Consider the following 22,531-nt stretch of genomic DNA (forward strand, 5'->3'; position numbering starts at 1 on the left):
CTGCTCTAGAGTGTCTGCCCTCCCATTGTAATCTGGGAAGTTTCTCCAAGGTGAGAGTTCTGATCCCTCCCGACAGAGGGATATATCATAAGCCAAGAGCTTTGCTCTTCTTTATCAGCAAAGAGAACTCTCCGCTGGCTAATCCTGTCTGCCTTAGTCCACTGGCTCCAGTAATAATTCAGGCCCCTGGACCCCTTGGGCTCACTCACCTGTCCTCGCTTAGTGCAGCTATCTCCACCTCTCTGACATGTGCCAGCCCTCAACTGAGAAATCAACTCCCTCCTCTGTGAACTACAGACCCTCACCTACACACTGAGCCCTCCCCGTGTCACACTGACCCTTGCCCTCATGTCACACTGGCTCTACCCCAAGTCATCCTCTCCTCAGTCACACTGTCTGCATCCCATGTCATCCTCCCCCAGCCTCAGATCTGCGAGCTGGTCAGTGACAAACAGGGGTGCTCAGCCTAGAGCTCCCTTGGGGTGTACCCAAAGGGATACTGAGTAGAATGCAGCTGTTCACTTTTGCCTCATAGCAAATTCCCTCACAACTTAGTGGCTTAAAATGTCAGTCAACTATCTGCTCACAAGTCTGTGAGCATCTCCCATCAGCACCCCATAGGCATCCATTTCTACCTTGACGGAGAACACTTCCTTTTCCTGGGCTCCTCATCAAAAGCCCCTTGATTTCCATTTCTTAAGGTCATCTGCGTTCCTGCTGGTGAGAAAGGACTGGCTCTTTCCCCTGCCATTTGGTCACACAGTGGCCCTGTTTTAAATTTATTTCTCTGGGTGGATTCCCATCCATTCTCTAGCCTAGCTCCATCCCTCACTACACCACGGAAGACTCTTCTCCTCTCCCCAACTGTGCCAATCCCTGTCTGGCATCCACTGAGCTCCACTTGTTCAAACTGGGTTTTAAGAGCCCCTCGAATTCCAATTTGAGTCCATTCCCCCGAAAACTGTTCCCTAGTGCATTATTTTTATCTTATCTCTACTACAGACTTTCCACTCAGTGTTCTTCAAGTTGACCATTTCCATACATGCTTCCTTTCGTTCTTTGACCCACTGAACAGACATATTTGGAACTACTTACCCTACCCACTCTTTGTCAGGGAGTCTACCCCTGCCCACAACCCCTGCTGAGTGGCTTAAGTTTGAATGTCAAAGGGCTAGAACCTGGATCCTCAGAGATACATCCGAGATCAATGCAGCTCAGTACCCAACCCCGGTTCTTCCTGATCTGGGTCTGGCCCTTCCACACTCACAGCTCATCCTATCAGACCTTCACATGCTCCTGGATTGTCTCAGACATAGGAAGCTCCATTTACCTAGTTTATGGCCTTGACTTTCCTAACGGCAGGATTCATATCTGATTCAACGCTGTGTCTCCAGATCCTAGCATAAAACCTGGCATCACATACATTTCACACACTTTTTTTTTTTTTAATGAATGAGTGAATACTACCCCTGTATCTCCTACCTTAAAACTTGCAACAACCTGCCACACTGACCTGACCTCCAGGTAATCTAAGCTCACTGGCTTACCTCAGGTCACTGTCTTGTGGGTTACAGTGGAAACAGAATTCCCAGAGGATGGTCTTTGATCCAAGGGGCAGGTATTGGACATGAGATTGAATCTTTTTTCTTTTAACAGCTCAACTGAAGTATGATGACATATAATAAACTGTACATAATTAAAGTGTAAAGTTTGGTAAATTAATGAGCACATTCCCAAAAGATTCCTTATGCCTCTTTGTAATTCCTCCTTCTTTCTCTCCCACCCACCACCATGTCACCAGGCAACCACTAATCTGCTTTCTGTCACTATAGGTTCAATTACATATTGTAGAATTTTAGATAAATAGAATCATACAGTATGTTCTCCTTTTTTGGTTTGGCTACTTTTACTGAGCATAATTTGAGATCCGCATATGTTGTTGAATGAACTTTAGAGTTCATTTATTTCCACTGCTGACTAGTATTCCACTGTACTGATATACAAAATTTATTCATTTACTTTTGTTGGACATTTGAGTTGTTTCCAGTTTCAGGTTGTTGCAAATAAAGCCTCTATGAACACTATACATGTGGATCTTTACACACACACACACACACACACACACACACACACACACACGCATATATTTCCTTTTCTCTTGGGTAAATAACTAGATGTAAAATGGATTGGTCAAATATGGTAGGTATATGCTTAACTCTTTAAAAAACTGCCAAACTGTTTTTCCACAGTACTGTACATTCTCACCAGAAGTGTGCGAGTTTCAGTTCCTCTATCTTCACCAACACTGATGCACTGTCTTTTTTTAATTGAGATATAATTGATATGTAACACTGTACTAGTGTTAGGTGTAGAGTGTGCTCAATCTTTTAACGTTAGCGATTCTCCTAACTGTGGCAATGCTTCATTGTGGCTTTGATCTGCATTTTCCTAATGACTAATGATCTTGAACATCTTTCATGTGATTGTGTGCCATGCATGTATCCTCTTTGATAAAGTGCCTTCAAACCTTTGGCCCATTTTAAAATTGGGTTGTTTCTTACAATTGAGATGTGATGGGTTTTTTAAATATATTTCAGATAGTAGTCCTGCAAGACTCCCAGTGGTCAGAGGAATGGTACACCATAAGTCTGTCCACATACCTCTTCCCTAGACCTGCTTCTTCCCAGTTTCCTATTCTTTCCCCTTCTAAGTCCATGACCAAGCAGCCATACATGAGTCATTTATGTTTTTAGTTCAGGCTACTTTCTTTCTACACAATGTAGACGACCAAGTGTACTAATAAAGCTCTTCCCTTTGGGAGAGTTTCCCTTCGCTGCTGTCTTCTACGGCCACCTTTGAATGGGGCTAGAGGGCAGGGGTCCATTTCTGGCTTTACCATCTACCAAGCTGACCCATCTGTGTACCAAGCACAGGTTTTTTTTATTTTCAATGAGTTTATCTTAATTACATCTCCCTGTCCCCTCTCCCCATGCCCTTCCTTCCAAACAATCATAAGTGTAAGCGGAGGCTGGGGCAACAGTGTCATAGTATTGGATGACACAGGAGTCTTTGCCACCTGCTCATGCAACTTACTTGTCTTCTGGCCCTGTATCACTTCCATCTTTCTATGGATTTCTGCTGGGTTCTCATGACCCTATGACTCAGTGCAGCAATTTTATTTTTAAAATTTTTTTAAATCCCTCACCCAAGGATATTTTTTCCATTGATTTTTTTAGAAAAAGTGGAAGGAAGGGGGCAGAGAAGGAGGAAGAGAGAAAGAAAGAGAGAAACATCCACATGAAAGAGACACATCGATGGGTTGCCTCTCACACCTGCCCCTGCTAGGGTTGGGGATTGAACCTGCAACCCAGGTACATGCCATTGACCAGGAATCGAACTGCAACCCTTCAGTGCACGTATCAATGCTCTAACCACTTAGCAACACCGGTCAGGGCAGTGCAGCAATTTTCAACCTTTTTCATCTCATGGCACACATAAACTACTAAAATTCGGCGGCACACCAAGAAACCTATTTTTTGCCAATCTGACCAGAAATGATTTTGATTCATTCCCACCAGGAGGCTATTGTGTTGGTGGACCCCGCTCATAGCTGGCAACCTGCCATGTCACTCAGCAAACGGTTTGGTGCAGTTTTTCCAAGTGCTGAATGTGCTGGTTCCAGAACCCAGGAGGCAATAAGCATCTTCTTAGTGGTGGGATGCCTGGAATGTCCCCGACTACTACACACTTACGTGGAGCATCTCTGAATCTTCTTGGAATGTATGTTTTACCCTTTAGAGCATGTCTGTCTTACCAAGGCCTCCAACACCCTTGCCATTTCTCAATCACCTGTTCTGATTAATCTGATGTCGTCATTATCTGTTGCTCTGTTACACAGTTCCTCGATGTGCAGCCTATACAACCCTACATGCGGATTACCTCATAATTCCGGGAGGTCAGGGATTTGGGATTGGCTCAGCCGGGTGGTTCTGGCTCAGGTCTCCCCTGAGGGCACAGGCGTCTGAAGGCCTGACTGGGGCTGGCGGACCTGCTTCCAGGGTGGCTTGCGTAAGTGGGTTTTGGCAGGAGGCCTCTCGGCTCCTTTTCACGTGCACCTCCCTGCAGGGCTGCTGCCGTGTCTTGTCACACGGTGCCTGGCTTCCCTCACAGCCGGTGATCCAAGGCAGAGCGAGGAACAAGGCTGTAATATCTTGGAAGTCATACATCATCACTTCTGTGAAATTCTATTTGTGAGAAGCACGTCACTAAGTCTGGCCCACACTCAAGGGTAGAGGACTTAAGCTCCGCCTCCTGAAGGAAGAAATATCACAGAATTTGTGAGCGTACTCAAAAACCACTACACACGATATCATTAATTAGTGGGTCACCATGACGATATGCAGAATGTCCAGGCAGCCCAGCTTCCTTTGGGTCCCATTGTAACAGAGGCAAAAGAGTTAACCCCATGCAAGACTGTAAATGTCTATGCCATTTACATGTATCAGTTTCCTCTACTGGATAGGAGTGAAAATGAATGCATTTGCTAACCAATGCCAGGTACCCAAGGTCATGTCAATCTGCTCCAGAAGAGATATTACATTTGGCATAGTAACTGCAAATTAGGGAAGCTATTTGGTTGAGTTTGCTATTCTCAAGGATGAGACATTTTCTTAAGGGCCAGACTGGTGAGTTAAATGGGGATAAAGGAGAGCCATCACCTTGCATCTTTTTTAAAAAATATATATTTTTATTGATTTCAGAGAGGAAGGGTGAGGGAGAGTAAGAGATAGAAACATCAATGATGAGAGAGAGTCATTGATCGGCTGCCTCCTGCACACCCCACACTGGGGATCGAGCCCACAACCCAGGCATGTGCCCTGACCAGGAATCCAACTGTGACCTTCTGGTTCATAGGTCGATGCTCAACCACTGAGCCACGCCAGCCGGGCCGCCTTGCATTCTTAAGGTAGCCCTAATCTCTGCAATTTCCCCCAGGATGTAATAATGTATTTTATAGAGGGAGAAAATTAGTTTCAAAAATTTCCCACTAATATAGCTTTTATCCCAGTTACCAAGTATGTCCATTCCAATTGCATATTGGAGAACCTGAAAAATAACGCTTTTCTCCTTTAGTTTTCTCCATAGCATTTATCACCATCTAACTCAACATATACTAAACTTATTCATTTCATTTATTATCTGTTACGCAAATGAATATAGTTTCTACAAGGACAGGCATTTCTGTCTTTTTCTAAAACCGATTTATTTCTAATGTCTATAGAGTGGCTATCACATCACAGAAACTTTATTGTTCTATCACATAGCAGGCATTCAGTAAATATTTGTAGAGTGCAAGAATAAACAGTGCCAGACTCTCAATATAAGTTTGCTATTGTTATTGTTAAAATTTCCTCTAAGATTTCTCCATCTCTCCAGCAAGTATGAATTCAAGTGTGAAGCAGTAACTCTGGAGCAAATTAGGGAGAGGTTTCTACAAGAAGACCATTAATGAACAGCATATGTGTTGGGGGTCAGCTGAGAGGTGGAAGGCAGATCGTGAGAAACACCTCTCCAACATTCTCAGCACTTTCTATATCTCTCTTCTTCCCCAGTGTGGTTTGAAGTACACATAGTTAATCTTCCACATTTTCCAGTGGTAATTATTGGAGTTTGGGCCTCCTAGAATGGAATTGTTTGTTTTTTAAAGCATTAAGTTAGACATGAAATATTTAAATACTTTCAGGTTTTCTCTTTAAAAATTGAAAGATCTGGCTGTTATCATCCATTTAGATGGGGTATGTGCTTTTTTATTTTATTACAGTTCTCACCACTCCCAATTATCTCTTTCACACTAAGGCAAAGTGACAGCTGCCAATCATCCATGTATAAACAGCACCATTTTTCTTCACGTTAAGAAGAGAAGGATATAGTTTTTATATCCAAGTCCATATAAAAATTGGGAAGGCCCTAACCCGTTTGGCTCAGTGGATAGAGCGTCAGCCTGTGGACTGAAGGGTCCCAGGTTCGATTCTGGTCAAGGGCATGTACCTTGGTTGTGGGCACATCCCCAGTAGGGGGCGTGCAGGAGGCAGCTGATCGATGTTTCTCTCTCATCGATGTTTCTAACTCTCTATCCCTCTCCCTTCCTCTCTGTAAAAAAGCAATAAAATATATTTTAAAAATAAATAAAATAAATAAAAATTGGGAAGAATGAAATGTAAACAGAGAGAAGTATACATTTCAATAAAAATGAATAGAGTGTTTCCAGAGGCAAGAGAGAACAAAGATTATTCCTAAGCATTTAATATGTAATATGCAAGCAAAGCATGACTGAGTACATAGAGTGCAACTCAAGCCTGAGTTTGGAATCCTTCCTCAAGTCCAATAAAGAGGAATAAATAGTATATGCACATAATTTGCAAGGTACTTATTTCTCTTTTACAATGTCTCTAATTTGCATTATTGAGCACAGCAATTTTAGTTTCTTTTTTTCATATTGCCATCTTGCCCCCAAGATACATATTGTCTCACTTCAACTCCCCGATTTTGCCCTTTGGGATGGAAACACAGAGGTACTCACTGGTAGTTTACATGCTTTTTAACTGTCACTTCCTTATTTGCATAAAGAAAAGTTTCACAATTCTAGCTCAGGAAAGACCATTAAAATCTTAGCTAAGGACTCTCATTCTCTTCAGTTTTAATATGGGGAAGAGTGACTTAGTGTTCCAGGTGCTTTTAGTTGATGGTTTTAGTGTCCGTTAACTATACACTGAGTTGCCAGATTATTATGATCTCTGAACGCATAATAATCTGGCCACTCAATGTATATCCTATATAATAAAAGGCTAATATGCAAATTGTACCCTCAACCAGGAGTTCGACCAGCAGGCAGGCCGGCCAACCGCCCATGTCCCCTCCCCCTGGCCAGGCTGGCCGGACCCCACCTATGCACAAATTCATGCACCGGGCCTCTAATATATATATATGTATATATATGCACACACACACATACTGAGTGGCCAGATTATTATGCATTCAGAGATCATAATAATCTAGCCACTCAGTGTAATTACAACAGTAGTAGTACATTTTCATATTAGTAATATGAATTCTGGGATGTCCTTAGCTAGCAATACACATGATGACTGAAAAAATGTATTATCATCAGGTAAAGTTATCCAGATGTTTTTTTAAAAGGCCAAACAAATCTCCATCACACTCTTTCATTAAGCTAAGCTTCAATGGTAGTTAGGGTACTGGGTACATTTGTCAAACTCTTACAAAGAAACAAGGGTGTTCTTACATTTATCTGAAAGTCTTTCTCCCTCCACCACCCTTTTTCATCTTCATTCAAGCCAGTTCTAAAAATAAGGCAGTTATTGAGCCCAATATTCACTGAGAGCCAAGCAGGAAGCTTTTGGGTATGAACCAGACTGGGGATGACTCATTGGAAGCCAAATGTTTGCATGAAAAGCTCCCCCAAAATTGGCACAAAAGCAAATATTTATAAACATGTTTTAAAAGCACTGTAGAACTCTTGGGAGGAAGGGTTAAAATATTGCCACCCATTCCTAATTACAGCATTCTGATGACACACTGCTTTGCTACCATGGAGGCTGGCCCAGGCTCTAAGCCTTTGAAAATTGGGTTGCTATAATTGGCGGAACTGTCCTGACTCACAGTACTACTTATTTTGAAATATGAGTCCATTTTGATAACCTCAGCCCTATCTGTATTTTGAATGCATTGAAAATTTATGTGCAAAGAAAAAAAAGGAAAGAAAATGCATGTGCTACTTGTGAAAATTTAAAATTTCCTATAGATATGTCTCAACTGCAATCTATACAAATAGAGGTCACAAGAAGAGTGGTTAAACATGGAAATTTGTTTCTTACTGAGCAAACTTTACCTCAAATGATGTAAGCATATATTTAATTTCTGTACCTTGAAGTTACCTTTGTTTTAAATACCCTTCTTGAGTCCTCAAGCAAATAAAAATGGCTTTTTCTTTCTGATGGATATTTTCGGCACACATGGGTTTCTGTTTAGATTTATCGGGCCCTCGTTTGAGAGCCTAGAGCCCACCACTTCCCTCAGGCTGACGGGAGGCCTATGGGAAGTCAGTTCCCGGTAGAAGTCACAACCTGAGGTGATGGTAGTGGTGGAAGGTTGGAAAGGAACCAGGGGGTCAGGAGGCGATCAGGCCAAGAAGCCAGCCCTCCGGCTAAGCCGAGCTGCCTGCCCCTGTTCCGTGACTCCTGCAGCGGTCTTTGGTATGCTGGGTTGTGTAGAAGAGGAGATTGAGTCACTCAGACATCTATGACTGAACTCATATTGAGCTAAGCAGTAGCACTCGTTCAGAATTTTGTCTTGTATCCATAAAAACCACTGGGAAGTACTTAGGACAGTGGCATAAAGATATGCAAGTAAAAAGGCTAGTATCAAGGAGAGATATCCTCTTTGATCTCCATATCTGGGGCTGGCGTTATCTATTTCTGCAGCAAAACATCGTGACCAGATGAGTATATAGGAACTATGGTTATGGATACAGCCCTGCTTCCATTAGCCAAGATCATGAGAAAATGGGTTCTCTAAATAAAGGAATTTTCTAGATTTCTAGGCTTCCCTTATTAAGTACCAAAATGTTAAAAACAAGCGAACAAAAAAGAAAAATCTAAGTCAATGGAAGGACCTCTGGAAGTATGACTGAAGGGGCAGGGGCAAGTAAGTGAAAGTTTTTACTTTTCTCTTTATGCCCTTCTATATAGAATGCATTTTAAAATAATATGTTTTATTTTATTATTTTTAACAATTTACTTGAAACTATTTCAACATAAATAAATTGGTTTCATACTTCTGACCTCTCAAACAGAGCCAAATTGAGCTTTGTTGTTTTGTTTTGTTAATCCTCACAAGAGGATATTCTTAACGTTGCTTTTCAGAGAGAGTAGAGGGAGGGAGGGGGAGAGAGAAACATGGATGTGGAGAGACACATCAAGCCCCAACCTGAGGCAGGAAAGGAACCTGCCACCCAGGTACGTGCCCTTGACTGGGAATCAAACCCAAGAAGCTTCAGTACGCAGGCTGATGCTCTAACCACTGAGAAATACCAGCCAGGGTGAGCTTTCTTTTGATGGAACATTATCATCATTATAAAACTCAATTCTTCTATGTGCCACAAAGCAGTGATACCTCCAGTCCTAGAGTGTCCAGTGTATTGAATGATTTATTCCTACACTCTATGTCCTCAGACTTTTAATTTACTTCTGACACATTTTCTGCTACCTGCTTTGGTATGAGACTCTCAGAATTCTGCCTAACGTTGGTAACCTTTCTTCTGAATTTGTTGTTTTGTTTTAACTTGATGCTCCTATCAGCTTACTGTTAAGTCACATAAACAAACTTGTTAATAGCCTATGTAAAATAAAATTAAATGGGCACAAAGTGAATGCCCAGGGTCACTCCTATGAGCAATGTACAGAAAACAAAAACAAAAAACCAACCCCAAAACCACCAACAAAAAAACACACCAGTAACTTTAGTGCATTTATTTCGAGGTTTCAGTCTTATCCTTCCTATCTGGACCACAGCTATGTTTCAGATACTCGATGTCACTGGTACAAGAATTACATATCAGTGAAATGATGCTCTTGCATCATGTCTTCCCTCCCTCAGGTAATTGCTCAGTGGCAGTCCAGGTAGTTGCATGTGATATTGAACCAGAGGTATTCTCATTCTTCAGGCTAATTGAAATGATAGCCCTGGACATTTTGCCAGTTTTAGAGTAATATTTTAAACTAGAGGCCCCCTGCATGGATTCGTTCACCAGTGGGGTCCCTCAGCCTGGCCTGCGGGGATCAGGCCGAAACCGGCTCTCTGATACCCCCCGAGGAGACCCAGATTGCAAGAGGGTGGATCTTGGGTGACGCACCCTGGAATAGGGCTCTCTCCTCTGGTTCCGGGTGTGTCACCTGAGAACCACAGCTGCCGAGTCAGCACAGCTTGGTAGCTCCTGCATTGAGCATCTGCCCCCTAGTGGTTATTGCACATCATAGCTACCGGTCGGACAGTCGGATGGTCACTTAGGCTTTTATCCTATATTAAAAAAGCCTAATATGCAAATCGACCAAACAGTGGAATGACCGATGAAACAACCGGTCACTATGACGCACACTGACCACCAGTGGGCAGACACTCAGTGCAGGAGCTGCCCCCAGTCCACAGGCCCCAGGCCAGCCAAGGCAGGTGTCAGAGGGGGCCCCCAGATTGCCCCACCAGACGCCTCCTGCAGAGGGAGGCGACCAGCGGCGGCAGGGGGCGGGGCCAGCCAGCGGGCAGTCCCAGGCCGGCCAAGGGGGGTGCCAGCGGGGGCCCCCCGACCACCCCTGATCACTGGCCAGGACTAGGGTCCCTACCCGTGCAGGAATTTCGTGCACCGGGTCTCTAGTAATAATAATCCTATCCTATATAATAAAAGGCTAATATGCAAATCGACCACACGGCAGAATGACTGGTCGCTATGACATGCACTGACCACCAGGGTGCATACTCTCAGTGCATTCTCACAGGGGGAGCGCCGCTCACCCAGAAGCCAGCTGGCGAGTGTAGCAAGTGCAGCGGTGGTGGCAGGAGCCTCTCCGGCCTTCACAGCAGCACTAAGGATGGACTGCCGACCAGTTGGACATCCCCCCGCGGCTCCCGGACTGCGAGAGGGCATGGGCCGGGCTGATGGACCCCCTCTCCCCCCACCCGAGTGGACGAAATCTCGTGCACCTGGTCTCTAGTATATATAGATTAGAAATAATTGGCAGGACTTCGATAACCAAGGATTTAAATGTTCCCAAGTGTGATTAACATATATTTGGTCTTTGGTCCTGGTTTAGAGCTTCTAAAACCCTTACTTTTCCTAAAAGGAGTGACAGGACCATCTTTTGTCATTCATAACAAGCACCTTTCAACCCTACCTTAGTTGTATATGTCATCGAGGTGACCCTTGGAGGGTCCCTAGATAGCTTCAGGATGAGGATGATTGCCAGAGGAACCAATCCTATGATTAGAAAGAACTTTCAACCCTACCCCTATGACCTTCAGGGAGGGCAGAGGGCTGAAGACTGAGCCAATAATTTAATCAATCATGTATATGTAATAACACCTCCTTAGAACCCCTGACCAGTGAGGTTCAGAGAGCTTCCTGGTCGGTGAACAGGTAGAGGTTGTGGGAGAATGGTGCTCCTGGCGAGGGCACAGAAGCTCTGCCCCCCCCCCCCACCTTACATTTTGCCCAATGCCTTTGTTCCATTTGGCTGTTCCTGGGTTGTATTCTTCATAATAAGCTGGTAATAGCCAGTAAACTGTTTCTGAGTTCCATGAGCCTAACAAATTATGCAACCTAATCTACAGCCTGTCAGTCAAGAGTATGGGTGGCCTGGGACCTGCCATTTTCACCTGAGGAGGGGGCAGTCTCGTGGGAGTGAACCCTTCACCCGTCGGGGTCTCCACTAACTCTGGCACTTAGTGTCAGAACTGAATTGTAGGACACCCAAATGGTGTCTGGAGAATTGGAAAACTGGTTGGTGTGAGGAGAAAAAACCCACACATCGAGTGTCAGAAGTGTTGTGAGGGAAGAACAGCTCACCGGGCTTTTAAGACTGCAATATGCTTGCATATGTGTCAGGCTGCCAAATCCATCTGAAAAACATACATGTAGGCTCTGGCCTACTGGGCAGATCCGACGAGACTCAGCTGATTCACAGACACAGAAATAGATCAAACAAGTAGCATGTGTTTGAAAGGAACACTTGAGTTGGATAGGGAGTGGGATTGGGGGACGATCTGAATGTGAGGCAGAGTGCAGGCTTGCACGGGTGAGTGGGTGGGGGGATACATCTGTGGGTGTCAGAGACTGACAGAGATAGATGGCTGCAGTTCTGTCGCTCATAAAGTAACTACAATAGTAAAAGAAATTTAAAGGCACAGAGCTTCATGGAGCCCTAGAAAATAGTTTTAAACAAACAATGACTACAGACAGGCTTATTTAAAGTTCCAATTGCTTCCCACAAAGAGCTTAAATTACTCCTCCTTACACAATGCCAGGCAATTTTCATTTACCACTTACTTGAAATTTGGTAATTATCACAAATGAAACCCTATCCTACACTCCTGGTAGTCAAAAGTTTTTAAAAATGGGAAAATTGAGATAAATCAGCTGCATATTTTATCTGGAAAATGATCTTCAGCTGTTTGCAGGTCAAGACATACAGCAAATAACTAGCTAAGGAAAGAGGAGCTAAAATGGGTAAATTGAATAAGAAGAATTTTATCTGAAGCCATAACAAGATGATTTCTGATATACTCACCTACATTCAGTAATTGGACAGTACAGAGACGGAAAAAGATAGGGAACTGGTGGTGTAATTGCTTGTCTGGTTTTGCCTGGGAGAGTCATGATGCTGGTGAAGTGGGATCTATGCATAGAAACTCCATTTAACAAAAAATTAACCAAAGAACTTGTATGCATATATGCATAACCCATGGACACAGACAACAGCGAGGTGAAGGCCTGAGGGGGGTGTGGGGTGGAGGGGTCAATGGGGAAAAGGGGGGACATGGAAATACTTTCAACAATAGAGGTAAGTGTTTAAAAACTCACAGGTTATTACTGTTTTGGGCAATCCCATTGTTGCATCCCTGGACCCTGCCAAGTGTGCATTTATGGGCAAGTCTAGAGCCCACAAAGGTACTGGGGATATCACTTAAAATGAAAGCAAGTAATCCCTGAGTGAAAGAGATGATGGATCCATAAGCACAGGGTATAGAATGTAACGCACAGAGCTGAGCCTCTATGCGGGGCTTTCCTACTGTGCTTGCTTCTAGAGTCACAGACCTGCACTGCCCTCAGGAAACTTAGCCCTGAGGCAAACAGTTCCGGAAGCTGATGAACACTGTTCGTGCCAGGTGCTATGACATGGGCCCCGGGAGGAAGCTATTATTAACTCTCCATTGACCAACCGTGATTTTTTCCAAAAGAGAAATAACTTTTTCTAATTATAAAAATAATACATGCGCCATATTTTAAAAATTCAGATATAGTAGAAGTCTGTGTTGCTGTAAGAATTCATTTAAAGCCATTGGATACTAAGGACCAAATTCCACATTCCCTCTTTGTACACTGACTCCCACTCTTTGCCATACATCACCTTTCATTAGTAACTGGCCTAGCAGGGCAAGAGGCCCCACTCACTCTTTGTTGTCACGCCATTATTGGTTCTCACATATTGCAAGCATAATATAAATTTATTTCACTAGCTACTTGGGACTGGGAAAATTTTTAGAAACTATATTTGCCCTCTTTTTGCGTTAGTAAAATCACTCTTTTAAAATATATTTTTAAAAATTTGATTTTAGAGAGGAAGGGAGAGGGATAGAGAGATAGAAACATCAATGATGAGAAAGGAAAATCATCAGTCGGCTGCCTCCTGCACGCTCCCCCCTGGGGATAGGGCATGTGCCCTTCCTGGGAATCAAACAGCCACCTCCGGGTTCATGGTCGACACTCAACCACTGAGCCACCCCGGCTGGGCAGTAAGATCCCTCTGTACTCACAAGAAGGAGCTCTGACCTCTCTCTATTCTAAAGCCCTGATTCTTTCCCTCCCCTCTCCCCTTCATAGCTAGGAGCTCATTCCATGTGGCCGGAGTGAGGATGACGAATGGTGGCTTTGAGCTTCCGTGAGTTTGGAGCTGTTGGTGTGGAGGATGAACAAAGTACAGAGAATGCGTGAGGGAAAGACAGGCTTATGCTGCGGTGGCCCAGTTCCCCTGAGCTCTCAGTGACTTAGCACAGGAAGGCTCCATGCTTGCCGGTGCTACGCGACTGGTACAGCTAGGGAGGGCAGGATGCTGGAGGCTCGCCATCCGTGGCCGCACCAGCTCCTAGCATTGCTGCAGGGACGGAGAGACAGGGAGTCTCAGGTGGGCCTGTCGCTACCTCGGCCCCAAAGCAGCGCCTGTGGCTTCTGCTCACATTTCATTGGCTCACATAATCACATGGTCTTCCTAATTTCAAAGCAGCTGAGGAATTTGGAGAACAGATAAAATGATTTGTTAGAACTGGTCTCTCCTTCAAACCTAAGTGTGCATTCTCTGACCATAGACTGACATCATTCCAAATCAAGTCATGTTATTTACTTATGTCAATTTTCTACTCCTTTGACATGAAGATTTCAGTGTGAGATGTATGTAGAGAAGAATGTACCTGACCCATAGACACAGTTTTCTATACATAAGATAATTACTAGGTACATAATAGCTTATTATTTTCCACAGCTGGTATTCAAGAAGGAGGAAGATGATTATGGAAGAGAAAAGAATACCCAACCCTCATTTTAAAAAGTATATATATTTTTACTGATTTCAGAGAGGAAGGTAGAGGGAGAGAGAGATAGAAACATCAACGATGAGAGAGAATCATTGATCGGTTGCCTCCTGCACACCCCTCCACTGGGGATCAAGCCTGCAACCCGGGCATGTGCTCTTGACTGGAACTGAACCCAGGACCCTTCAGTCCACAGGCCGACGCTCTATCCACTGAGCCAAACCAGCTAGGGCCCAGCCCTCATTTTTTTACCACAAATTCTGACTAAAAGCAGCAAAATGCCTGGGTTTGGCAGGGCAGACTAATTTCTGTAACAAGTAGTTATCTCTGGTCTTTGGAATTCTGTCTAATATGCTTCTTTTGTTTATCTGCTTCTATAGTTTTTGTATAATCTCAGTGATTTAAGACAATGGATTTTAATGGCTTGTGTAACCACAGTTCAGTGTGGGTATTTGACAAGCGGCTTTCCTTGATGTGACTCAGCGACCTGAGCTCCTCCTTCCTGAGACTCTGGCCCTCCAAGTCTGAGTCCTCTGCAGATTCCCCGGCGCCAGTCAGACACACAAAGGGAGAGAAGGGCGGGGAGGGTTGTGTGTGTGTGTGGCGGGGTGGGGGGGTGGGAGGGGGGGGTGGGGGGTTGTTGGAAACAGCATCTATCATTTCCACCCACATTCTGTTGGCCAGGCCTCCTGATCACTGTTAACCCCAGGGGAGCCTGGGAAATGTAGTCTGGCTGTGTGCACAGAAGGAAAAGAAATAGGTTTGGTGACTGTCTCTACCTCCATGTCCCTCACATGACGTACATACATACATACATACATACATAGGAAAAAAACAAAGGAATCTGACTAGATTTGGATGTGTCTGGGGAAAGAAACTTTTTTTCTGTGGCCAGGTTCTTATTTCCTTCATTTATGCTTATATGTTGCTTCTCTTCACGTTCTTTGTTTTACTTTCTTTTAAAACTAGTTTTTTTAATCAACAAATCAACAAACGACAAGTGCTGGCAAGGATGCGGAGAAAAAGGAACCCTCGTGCACTGCTGGTGGGAATGCAGACTGGCACAGCCACTGTGGAAAACAGTATGGTGTTTCCTCAAAAAATTAAAAATGGAACTCCCATTTGACCCAGTAATCCCACTTCTAGGCATATATCCCAAGAAACTAGAAACACCAATCAGAAAGGATATATGCACCCCTATATTTATAGCAGCACAATTTACCATAGCTAAGATTTGGAAACAGCATAAGTGTCCATCAGCAGACAAGTGGATAAAAAAGCTGTGGTACATCTACACAACGGAATACTACATAGCTGTAAAAAAGAAAGAACTCTTACCATTTGCAACAGCATGGATGGATCTGGACAGTATTGTGTTAAGCAAAATAAGCCAATCAGAGAAAGATAAGTATCACATGATCTCACTCATTTGTGGAATCTAATGAACAAAATAAACTGATGAACAAAATAGATCCAGAGACATAGAAGCATGGAACAGAGTGATGAATTTCAGAGGGAAGGCGGGGTGTGGAGAGATTAACCAGGGAACTTATATGCATATATGCACAGCCCAGGGACACAGACAATAGAGTGGTGAAGGCCTAGGAGAGGCAGGTGCGGGGTGGAGGGGGCAATGGAAAAACAAACAAACAAATAAAGGGGACATCTGTAATACTTTCAACAACAAAGAAAAGTAATAATAAATTTTAAAAGAATTTAAAAATAGCTTCTAACAATAAAATAAAACCAGTTTTTAAGAATGTCTGTACCCTGCTTTGTGGAGAAAATACAGAAATAAACACGATGGCATGCCGCTGGTTGGATGTAAACTGATATGACCTCATGAAGGGAAATTTGCCTATATTCAAAAACCTTAAAAGGAATACAGTCAACAATTCTACTTCTAGAATTTCATCCTGGAGAAATAAACAGAAAATGTGAACAGTTGTATGTACAAGCATGAAACACTTTCATGACATAAGTGTCCAGGAATTGAAGGTAAATTAATAATGCTACTTTTTAATAAAATATTACGTGGCCATGAATAATGCCATAGATGTCTATTTAGCAATATCAAATAATGTTCCTTAACATTAAGCAAAATTATCAATTTACAAATCTGTCTAAATATCCCATTTTGATTTTTCAAAATATGTTTATATATATATATATATATATATATATATACAAAATATATCAATCAAATCAAATAAAAATAGGATATTCTAGACATAGAAGGTTTGTAAACTGATAGTATATATATATATATATATATATATATATATATATAGGCTTATCTGTGTTTTCTATATAAACAAGTATATTCTTCTTACAAATTATTTTTTATTTTAAATAAAAAAATGGAAAACCCTAATGTTAAAAACAAAAGCACAGAGTTGTAATCCATGGGCACTCAAAGGAAAAGACAACAAACACAAGACCACCTGGTTACTCGCACTGGCTCTAGTTTCCAGTGGCCCTCTGGCCTGGCACCTGGAGGCGTCCCTGCCCCCGGGTGGGGTGGGAGGGTGGAGTTGGGGCAGAGGAGCCAAGTTCTTGGTAGGACCTCATCTCAGAGCCAGGCTTAAGCACATTATGAGTCCACGCATAGCTGCTGCTCTCCATTCCTCACCTCCCTCACTCTGACAATGGCCCGCTTTCTTTTCTTTGAGTAGGAAACCTGCAGAGGCAGCTGGCTTGGGATATGTGTGTAGGCATGTGAGTTCAATGCAAATCACATCAAAGACTCTCAGAGTTCTTTCTCGGACGGTCCAAGTTAGGAACATTTGTCTTCAGTTTGTATTACACCTAAAAGAGGGCACATACTTCTGATATTTCTCTTGGTTAATTTCTTCAGAATAAGTCACGCTGCTATGAGAAGAGGTTTCTGCTTTTTAAGTGCTCTATTCATCTTGGAGTGACCCATGCATGCATACTTACAAAAGGTAAATTATTTTCAAAGATAGAATAATTTTTCCAGAATAATTAAAATCAAAGTAAGTGAAGAGCCAGAACATGATCATTTTATATAAGAATCAATATCCTTTATAGTTCAAACAACTTATAGCATGGGTTTATAACAACTGGATAATGAAAACAGTTTTAGTTGCTTTTGTTATTAATAGTGATTTTATGAACTGCAGACTTCACTCAGCAAAATCAAACATCTCTGTCACACACACATACACACCTCTTAAATTTTATTAACACCTGTTAAAATCATAGCCATTTAAAAGTTAACTCAAAGTAGTGTACTTTTAAAGAGATATTACCAAGAGCAGATTTTTGTGGATGACATGCTGTTCTCCCATACTGCCAGCAGTATTGGCATAAACGCTCATATATGATTCAACCGTCTCTACTTAATTGGCTCAAGTCGTGACAAGCACCACGGACCCATTGATTGTCCAATTACATATTCTGGCGACCACGAAAGGACATAAGCATGAGACTCCGCTGGGTTCTTTTCCTAGGAGGACCAGATCTGCAGAAGTGCCCTCCAGCAGGCTACAGAAATAGCAGTGGGGGCCGCTCCCATTTTTGTAAGGAAAAATAAAATAAAATAGTACTTTCCCATTAAAGCCAGGGAAGGCTGGTGGCAAGCCCTCCTCTCACCTAGGGAATACCACCTCTAGGTGCCACTGCCACCTCCTTCTGTGCCCGGGCCTCATCTTCCCTCTGACAGAGAGCAAGGATCTCTTGGCTCTGAAGGAAAACTTGGTCCCTCCTTGGCATGAAGCAGTTACAGAAGAGACCCTGAGCCCCTTTTCTCAAAGAATTCAGAGCCCACATACTTGAGGGAGGATGTGGTAGGAAGTTAGGCATGAGCAGAGCCAGGAGGATGGGCCACCTGGAGGAGAAATGGGCGGGGCCCTGAGAGGTGCTTCTCACCACTCCAACCATCTGAAGCTGGCAATGGAGGAACCTGTGCAGAACTCACCTTTCCATTCGCTGAGCAGGAGTTGGGACACCTATTGATAGCATATAGAAGTATTCCATTCACTTTGGAAAGTCATGTACAGGGACCTTTATATGTTGGGACCCACTGTCTGGGAAAAGGATGGAGGGATATTTCCTCTAAAGCAAGCATGTCAAACCTGTGGACCTCAGGCTGCATGCGGCCCACAACGAATATTTTTGCGGCCCAGCCAATATAACGGTATGTAAGAAACGTTTTAATGAAAATTTCGTAACTTAATTTTTACAATATCCTGTTATACATAATTATTAATAACGAACTGCAACGTTCACTAATGACTGATTACTATAGTCGTGTGCATTCATTTCCTTTATGTGCCTTACTCTCTGGCGCACCATTTCTCTCCACTAATACCAGCAGCGAATATTTTAGCAGCCGATGGCCACGTCATTAGTCTTGGACTGACTTGTTTGGTGTGTGCAACGGGAAATATTTTGCTCTTGAAGAACAAGAAAAATAGGTTTATTTGCATTACTCTTATTAATTTGTGCAGTTATTCAGTGTCTGGTAAGAAACTGTTCAAGAAAAATATTAATTTTTATTAAAATGCTCTATTACTTTATGTTAATGATGACTCATTTATTTCAGCCCTTTGTATTCAGCATGTCTCTATCGAAATAAACCTACGTTTCGATGAAAATTGAAGCTTTTGTTTTTTTGCGGCCACATAAGCTTAAACCTTTTTATTCAGCCTGTGTTAGCCTTTGAGTTCGACATGCTTGCTCTAAAGGTTAATGCAGTAGTTCCCTGTGGTGAATGTCTGACTTTACCAGGTGTTCTAGGTATTGTCTTTAAGTATCTAATAACTACACTATGAATCGTTCTGATAATTTTACCCTCCCTTATAGTAATGGACATATTAAGCCGCCGGGTGACTGGTTTCTGGTATGTGGGGTGACTGTTTATTCATATGTCCCTGCCAACAGCACGGGGGCTGGCGGAGAGGAGCCTCGTTCCTTGGGATGACTGGTATCTTTGAGCCCCAGAAACATCACAGGCGGGAACCGAAAGAGACCGTCTCACGGCTGTTGCACTGGACTGCAACGACATCTCCACCTGTGGGGCCCTGCTGAATACATTGTTTTATCCAGTTTTGTTCTGCTGGTACTGGTAGGCTCCCTTAAAGGAGAAGTGACCCAGCTGGCTTGGAGAATGGTAAAAGCCCTGAATGCCACCTCCAGAGCTATACCTGGGATAAATTAAGAGCTGAGCCAGGTCAGGAAGGCAGTTCTAGAGAATCGGGCAGCAATAGATTGTTTGCTGTTTGTGGCATGACCACAGTTGTGAGGAATTCAAAGGAATGTGCTGTTTTAATCTTCCTGACAATTCTCAGTAGATAGAAAACATATACAAGATCCTGCATTTGGTGTATTCCATCCCTGGGAACTGCTTTCAAGGCAGAAGCAAATGCAGTCCAGCAAGATGAGACTTTTCATGTAAAAGGAATCTATAGAAATGAGATGATAGAAATAGCAGTGGGGAAATGTTAGGGGCAAAAATAGAATATTGGGGGCTAGCTATGGTTATGGGAAATATTAATCATGCTCTGTTATCCAAGATTGCCTTGTGTTGGTTAAAGGACATTCTGACCTGGCTGGGAGTTGTACGCCCCGGGGCCTGGGAGTCAACCTTGGAATATGGCCCATTCTCATTCAAGAGCTGCCTATTATCATGGAAAGATTAACAATCTTGACCCCAGCCCACACTGCCTACTTCCCATGCCTGTAGTCCCTACTCTCCGTGTAATCCTGGTCTTACCCTGCATAAGCAGCTGGCATGTGGGGCACTGCAGAGCAGAGTTTTGTGGATGACCTGCTGCTCTCCCATACCGCCGGCAGTATTGGAATAAACACTCATATATGATTCAAATAAATAAATAAATAAATAGATAAATAGATAGATAGATATTACCTACAATTAAAAATCAAAACCAACCTTGGTTCTCTATTAAAATACCGATTTTTAGTCAATAACTATACTTTCTTCAGGAAACTATTGTGAAACTCAGAGAAAAAAACAGAACACACCAAGACAATTTATTTGCTAAATTACAAGACTCTATACTAGCGTAGGCTGCTGTTTGGATTTCCAAAGCAGGTTGAAAAGAGGAAATACCAGCAATGATATGGAACTCACTGTGATTTTACTGATTAGCAGTAACCTGAGAATTCTCTTGCTGACAGAAAAGGGTAAGATGTTCACTCTCAGTCATTCTGCCTATGGGGCCCTGATGGCTGCGGGTGGGCGTGGCACTTTTCCACAGCTGAACTCAGACCGTGTGTGAGGGGTTCACTGTGTTGGGCAGAAAGAAGCTAGAGAAAGAAGCTACCGTCTCACCTGCGGACTACCCTAGACTAACGTGGGGCCAGTGGGAGGGGCTAAGAAATTATAAAGGTGACTGCGCGTACAGCTTGTCCTCGGATACCAGAGGTCAGAGAGTAACAGGTCAGATAAAAGTAAAATTTGGCAACTCAAGCTTATTTTGGTTTGAATCTCTTTGACAAAGAGGCTGTTTGATGGTTTCTGTATGATATGAACACCCACTCATCTTCCCACTCCCCCATCTGACCCATCCTTCAATCTCTCCTCCCTGTCCTCCAACATCTTTTACTCAGTACCTGATTCTCCCACCTACCAATCAGCGAACCATGTCCCTGCTCTAGAGCCCTTTCACTGTTGTATCAGGCATCATGGTTCTCTGTGTGACGTGCAAGCATTGGTTACCTTCCACCTCTAGAACATGCTTTCTTTAGAAGCAGGTCCTCTGGCTAACTTGTGTGCCTATACTGTGACATGACGTAATGAGGTGTGTGTACCCTATCGAGCAATGGGTGAATCCTGAAGGTGGATTAAATCAACCATCCTTTTATACAAAGTACAGATTGCATGTATGTAGATATGTGCATACCAAGAGGTGTGTAACTCTTGTGTTTATCTGGTACCTGGGTTGTTTTTTGTGTGCATAAATCTACATCTGTATACATCTGTATGTGTCACAAGGTGCAGCCAATAGCTTCCTATAAAGCATGACCATCTGTCTCCAAATCTCCCTGGCTCACAGTATATTTCTCATTTTGGGGGGAAATGTGATAAAATATATGTAACATAAAATTTAACATTTTAACTGTACAATTCAGATGCATTAATTACATTCACAATATTGGGCAAACAATTACAACTATCTGTTCCCAAATTTTTTCAACACCAAACAGAAACTCTGTACCCATTAAGCCATAACTCCCTATTCCCCTCTTCTCTCAATTCCTCCTAACCTCTAATATACTTTCTGTCTCTATGAATTTTCCTATCTAGATAATTCATATAATAATTGTCCTTTTGGTGTCAGGCTTATTTCACTTAGCATGTGTTTAAGGTTCATCCATGTTGGAGCATGTATCAGAATTTTATTCTTTTTCATGGCTGAATAATATTCCACTGTGTGTATATACCACATTTTATTTCTCCACTCATTTGTTGATGGACAATTGATTTATTTCTACTTTTTAAATATGTGGTAATGCTTCAATAAATACTGGCATACAAGTATCTGCTCCAGTCCCTGTTTTAAATTCTTTTGGATATATACCTAGAAGTAGAATTACTGAGTCATATAGTCATTTTATGTTTAGCTTTTTGAAGAACCACTGGATTGTTTCCATGGTGGCTGCATCCTTTTAGCTGAGTTAATGATGATTTGGAGATGTGTACCTATGAGGGCATCATATATGCAATCTTCGTGTGTGTGTGTGTGTGTGTGTGTGTGTGTGTGTGTGTGTGTTAGATGAGATGCTGAGGGTCATTCTGAAAACCATTTAGCCCATTAGCTCTTCCCATGCTGAGAGCAGAAGGTCCTGCACTAGATTCTACCTCCTGAAGAACTCACTTCATGTAGAATTACTTCCATTTACACGAAGAGTGAGGAAAAGAGCAGAGAAGAGAATGGTGTCCTTCTTTACAAACTGGGGATTCCTAATGCGCTTTAGAAAGAGAATTGTTTTTCGCTCCCTCCGGAGGTGAGGTCAGTTGGCCCGGGACAATGTAGTGCTGCTTTATTTGGCCTTTTTCCATAGCTGCGCAGTCTCTCCGTCAGTCTCCTACCTCTCCTGATACAGGTTTCTCCCAAAGATGGTCCGCCTCATGGGTCTGGGAATTGTCTGAGTCAACAGTGCCAGGTCATCA

The sequence above is a fragment of the Cnephaeus nilssonii genome, assembly GCF_951640355.1.
Source record: "Cnephaeus nilssonii genome assembly, chromosome: 10".
Lineage (NCBI taxonomy): Eukaryota > Metazoa > Chordata > Mammalia > Chiroptera > Vespertilionidae > Cnephaeus > Cnephaeus nilssonii.